Consider the following 6368-nt stretch of genomic DNA (forward strand, 5'->3'; position numbering starts at 1 on the left):
TTCTGTGCCTCCATATTTTACAGAGATCTTTTATAAACAGCATGTGCTTCTCTTGTTTCTTTGATTCTCTTTTCTTGCTGTCTTTTGAATTAAATTTTTTTTTTAAAAGATTTTATTTATTTATTTGTCAGAGAGAGAGAGAGTGAGCACAGGCAGACAGAGTGGCAGGCAGAGGCAGAGGGAGAAGCAGGCTCCCTACAGAACAAGGAGCCCGATGTGGGACTCGATCCCAGGACGCTGGGATCATGACCTGAGCCGAAGGCAGCGGCTTAACCCACTGAGCCACCCAGGTGTCCCTGAATTAAATTTTTTAAAAATTCAGTTTGTATTTCCTTTGGCTAGCTTAGAAGCTATACACAGTTTGTCTAGTCTTTTAGTGGTTACCATGGAAGTTATTACATGAATCCTTATCAGTGTTTAAAGTTACTACTTTTGTTATTCTCCTAGAGAGCTGAAGGACCTCAGGACACTTTAACTTCAGTATCTCAATCTCAACTTATTTATTGCTGTTGTAATTTATTAGTGTTGTGAATTTTCAATTTTTAAAATGTCCACATGATATTATAATTATTGTTTTATGTAGCCAAAGTTACTTAATACTTACGACTTTATTTTTCATTCTTTCCTGTATATCTAACCTTCATCTTTTTTTTTTTTTTTTTCCTTTTTGAGTAGGCTCCATGCCCAGCATGGAGTTTGAACTAACAACACCCTATCAAGAGTCATTGGCTCTGCCGAGTGAGCCAGCCAGGTGTCCCACATCTTTTATCTTCTGCCTGAAAATTGTCTCAGAATATTGGTCTTTTCTGTTTGCAAGCTTTAAAGAAATCACAAGTTTCATATGTGTATGTATTTACTTATTTATTTTTACTTTGTACTGCATTACTTTTGGAGAGTGCATTTTTTTTTATAAATTTTTTTATTTTTTTCAGCATAACAGTATTCATTATTTTTGCACCACACCCAGTGCTCCATGCAATCCGTGCCCTCTACAATACCCACCACCTGGTGCCCCCAACCTCCCACCCCCCACCCCTTCAAAATTCTCAGATCGTTTTTCAGAGTCCATAGTCTCTCATGGTTCACCTCCCCTTCCAATTTCCCTCAACTCCCTTCTCCTCTCCATCTCCCCTTGTCCTCCATGCTATTTGTTATGCTCCACAAATAAGTGAAACCATATGATAATTGACTCTCTCTGCTTGACTTATTTCTGGAGAGTGCATTTTTTTTTAATGTTTACTTTTTCCTTCATTGGCAACTTTGGATGCATTTTTAGATTTTGGTTCCCAAAGGGCATTTTTCACAAATCTTGAAGCTGCATCTCTATCCAGCTTGCCAGTCTTTTTCTTGTCTATTATTTCTTTGACTTTGTTCATGTATATTCTGATTCTTTCCAATTCCTGCTTTACTGGTATGAACTCCCTGAATTGCCAAATAAACCCAAAACATTGAACTTAATGTGTAAGCAGAAACTAAACCCACTTTTGCCTGTTCAAGGAGATCCAACTTCTGCAACAATTCATTACTAGAAACAGACAATTGTCTTCAGCATTTCACCCACAGCACCAATAGAATTCTCAAATGTTGATAAATACTCATGAATTTTTTAAATGATTTATTTATTTGAGAGTGAGAGAGCTTGAGCAGAAGGGGGCAGAGGGAGAGAGAATCTTCGAGCAAACTCCCTGCTGAGTGTAGAGCCTGACATGGGGCTTGATTCCAGGACCCTGAGACAATGACCTGAGTTGAAACCAAGAGTCAGCCACTTAACCAACTGAGCCACCTAGGCACCCCAATACTCCTGAATGTCTACTGGATAGCCTTCATTAATTTCTTTACCTACCATTATGACCAATTTACTGGTCTTCTACTCCTGTCTCTGGAGAGTACATTTTTTTAATCTTAGGATTTTATGTTATGGAAAATTCTCAGTTATTGCTTTTTAAAAATATTTTCTATCTAATATTTATATTTTATTCATACTAAAATGCTAAAAATTAGGATCCATAAATACACTACCTTGCTTAAGAACTAGGTACATAGGGACACCTGGGTGGCTCAGTGGGTTAAAGCCTCTGCCTTCGGCTCAGGTCATGATCCCGGGGTTCTGGGATCGAGCCCCACATCGAGTTCTCTGCTCAGCGGGGAGCCTGCTTCCTCCCTTCTCTCTCTCTGCCTGCCTCTCTGCCTACTTGTGATCTGTCAAATAAATAAATAAATAAATAAATAAATAAAACTAGGTACGTACTCATGGACTACACTTTGCTTTTCCCTTCTCTTGTACCTCTCTCACTCCCTGAGCTAACAGCATCCTGGACCATCTACTCCTTGTTTTTTTTTAAATTGTTTTATTACATATTTTTTTGGTTTTATATAACTTTTCAACTTTGTAAGTAACATCATGCTAAGTCTTTTTGACTTGCTAGTCCTAAAATCCAAAATTTGGTTTCTAAAATGAATTTATGTTGTTGAGGATATAGTTCATTTATTTTCACTGTTATATACTATTCCATTATAGGAATATGTATCATTCCATTCTGCTGAGGGATTATTCTGTGGGGTTTTTTTCTGTTGTGATCAATGCTGCTATGAATACTTTTATGCACATTTGCTAGTACACAGATGCAAGGAGTTCTCTAGAGAATTCACTTAAAAGTGAAATTACTCATGTTGAACTTGAGAAAATTCCAAATTGTTTTCCAAAATGATTAAACCAATACACTCTAGCTAGTAATATGGAAAAGTTCCTGTGTTTCCTATCTTCATCTACATGATATTCTCAGACATTTTTGTTTGTTTTTCGCTTTTGTTTTGTTTTGCCAATCTAGTAGGTATAAAATGACATCTTATTGTTGTCTTAATTTAGTTTCCAAGATTACTAATGAGACTATGCTTTTTACCACATACTTATTTGCCAGTTATAGTTCCTCTGTATGAGATGCATGTTTATGTATTCTGCCCACTTATCTATTAGGTTTTGTCTTTTTATTATTGAAAGATTCTATTTTAAATATATTATAATTCTTAATCCTTTGTTGATCATAACTGTTAAAGATATCTTCTCCCTTGTATTGCTGCTGGTATTTTTTTTATTTTGGGGGGGAAGGGGTGGAACTGGATAATTTATTTTCCTCACCAGTTATAGCATGAAGGAAACTTCCTAATATGTCTTATCATTAATTCTCAACTTTTCATTAGAGAAGGGCTGCTTTACCCTTTCACCCACCATCATTTTGAAGGTCAGTTTTGTTTCCTTTCTTCTCCAAATGAAATTTTCTATAGAGCTCTTTCTTCTGATATCCCTTCCTCAAGTCTGTGAATAACATAAATTGGAGGCAGGGACAGGAAACAGTATAGGTGGAGCCGCTACCCCTGAGCAGAACAAAAGGGTTGCCCACTGTTTTCAAGATTGCCCTGAACTTCTTTATCTTGGCTTTAACAACATTGGCTTTAATATCTGAAAGCAATATTTTACAACTTTTTGAGTTTTATGATCTGTTTCACTTCATCCATAGTTTTAGCTCATCATATGGATACTAAAGTATATACATTCTTTTGGTTTACAGGTGTTTCTCTTCTGCTGGATCAGGAGTGTCTTGGCAGAGGGGCATCTCCTACCATACCACCAATGGCATTTTATCTTGGATCTTTAGCACTTTCTGATTTCAGTTATTCATTGAAGCCTCATCCCTGGGAGGGTCAAGTCAGACATATTTGGAGTTACCTATTGCATAGTGTGTGTTTGGCATGAGAAGGTTTACCTCTTGGGGGTATTATCTAGGAGAGCACTGATAAGACATCTGGCTTCACTCTTTACTCCTTCAAGGACTGAGACTCCCTATCAGTATATACCTTGTAGCAGGTGAGCAATCAGGAGTAGCATGGGTCAGGGAGCAGGAAGGTCACACGTGGCTCTCCAGACAGAGGAAGAACTAGATCTCACTACTAAGGAACATGCAAGCAAAGAGAGACTCTGGCTTTCTTTGAAATTCAACTTTTTTAAAGCCTGGATAGATATATAATGACATGAAGAAAACAATCCATACGTAAAGTACCCAGTTTGATACATTTTGACTTGTGTATTCCTCTGAAACATTACCACAACTGAGACAATTAATTATGCCAAAACATTACCACAACTGAGACAATTAATTACCCCCAAATGTTTCCTCCTGTAACTTTATAATTCCCCTTCCTATCCCTTCACTCACCTTCTACTTCCAGGCAACCACTTCTATCTATTTTCTGCCATTATAGATTAGTTTGTATTTTCTAGAGTTTTATATAAATGAAATAAAAAGTACATACTCTGTTTTAGGGGGTAGAATTCTAGGTTTCTTTCACTCAACATAATTATTTTGAGGTTAAACCATATTATATAGATTAATAATTTTTTTATTACTGAGTAGTATTCTATAGCAATATATCAATTTATTTATTTGTATATTGATATATTTATACTATTTCCATATTTTACACTTACAAATAAAGCTGCTATTAAAATTCACATACAGGTCTTTGTGTGAACATATGCCTCGTTTTTCTTGGGCAGGTACCTAATAATGGAATGACTGAATCACATGGTAGATGTTTAACTTCATAAGACCAACAAACTGCCAAAGTGATTCTACCATTTTACGTTCCCACTGGTAGTGTATGAGAGTTCTAATTGTCCCATATTCTTGCCAACACTTAGTATGATCTGAGTTTCCATTCTATTTTATCTATTGTAACAATCTGTGATAGTATCTCAGTTTGGTTTTAATTTGTAATAACAAAGAATAACTGCTACTAATAATAATTAATGCTGAGCACTTTTTCATACCTTTTTTTGCAATCCATATATATTCTTTGGTGAAGTGTCTATCCAATTCTTTGCCCACTGAGGAGTGCCTGGGTCGCTCACTCGCTTAAGTGTCTGCCTTCAGCTCAGTTCATGATCTCAGGGCCCTGGAATTGAGCCCCACATCAGGCTCCCTGCTCAGCTGGGAGTCTGCTTCTCCTTTTTCTCCTCTTCCCACCCCCTCCACTTGTGCTCTCTCTTTTGCTCAATCTCTTTCAAATAATTAAATAAAATCTTTAAAAAAATCTTTGCCGATTTAAAAAATTGAGATGTTGTTTCCTTATTTTATTGTATTTATTTATTGATTGATTGATGTATGGTTGACACACAATGTTACATTCATTTCAGGTGTACAATACAGTGATTCAACAACTCTATACATGATGCTCACCACAATTGTAGCTACCCTCTGTCGCCATATAATTCTGTTACAATACCATTGATTATATTCCCTATGCTATACCTTTCATCCCTGTGACTTATTCATTCATTCTGTGGAAGCCTGTACCTCCCATTCCCCTTCACCCATTTTTCCTGTCCCTTACCCCCTTCCACTCTGGAAACCACCAGTGTGTTTTCTGTATTTATGAACTTGCTTCTGCTTTTTTTGTCCTTTTTTTTTTTTTAGATTCCACATATAAGTGAAATCATATAGAATTTGGCTTTCTCTGTTTAACTTACTTCATTTAATGTAATACACTCTTGGTCCTTTCAGGATGTCACAAATGGGAAGATCTCATTCTTTCTCACAACTGATAATTTTCCATTACACACACACACACACACACACACACACACACACACACATTATCCATTCATCTATTGGTGAACACTTAGGTTGCTTCCACATCTCAGCTATTGTAAATATGCACAACACTATGTGTTGTTTTTTTATATTGAATTTTGAGAGTTATTTGTATGTTGTGGATACAAGTCTTTTATCAGATGGATGATTTGAAAATATTTTCTCCCAGTCTATGACGTGTCTTTATTCTCTTTCATAAAGTAGAAGTTTTTAACTTCAATGAAGTCCAATTTATTATTTCTTCTTTTGTGCCTCAGGATTTTGGTGTTGTATCTTTAACATGAATTTTAATGTCAAATTTACCAATATTTCTTTTATGGCTAAGACTTTTTGTCTTTGGTTTAAGATAATATTCCAAGTCTGATGTCATAAATATGTCATCCTATGTTTTTGTTGTAGGTTTTAAAGCTTTTAACTTAATTTTTTTTTATTTGTATGGAATTGATTTTTGTGTATGCTATGGGGTAAGGAACCCACTTCAGTTTTTCCTGTAGGAATACTCACTTGACCAAGAATAATTTATTAAACAACTCATCCTGTCCCCCCTTTATCAGTCAGGTAAACTCAGTTATGCTATTATAACAATTCAAAAATTCCTGTGACATAATGTAGTTATAGTCTATTTCTCAGTTTATGGTATATGTGTGAGACCAATCAACATGGACTCTGCTCTTCATAGCCACTCAGGTGCCCATGCTCATGGAGGCTCCGTTCTGACAT

At 36.0% G+C, this 6368-nt stretch overlaps 1 pseudogene; it reads right to left on the reverse strand.

Moving 5' to 3' along the window:
* Positions 1-1229: 1229 nt before the first annotated feature.
* On the reverse strand, positions 1230-1880 carry LOC125099015 (nuclear nucleic acid-binding protein C1D-like; annotated as a pseudogene).
* Positions 1881-6368: the final 4488 nt, after the last annotated feature.

Source organism: Lutra lutra, chromosome 4, assembly GCF_902655055.1.
Source record: "Lutra lutra chromosome 4, mLutLut1.2, whole genome shotgun sequence".
NCBI classification, from domain to species: Eukaryota; Metazoa; Chordata; class Mammalia; order Carnivora; family Mustelidae; genus Lutra; species Lutra lutra.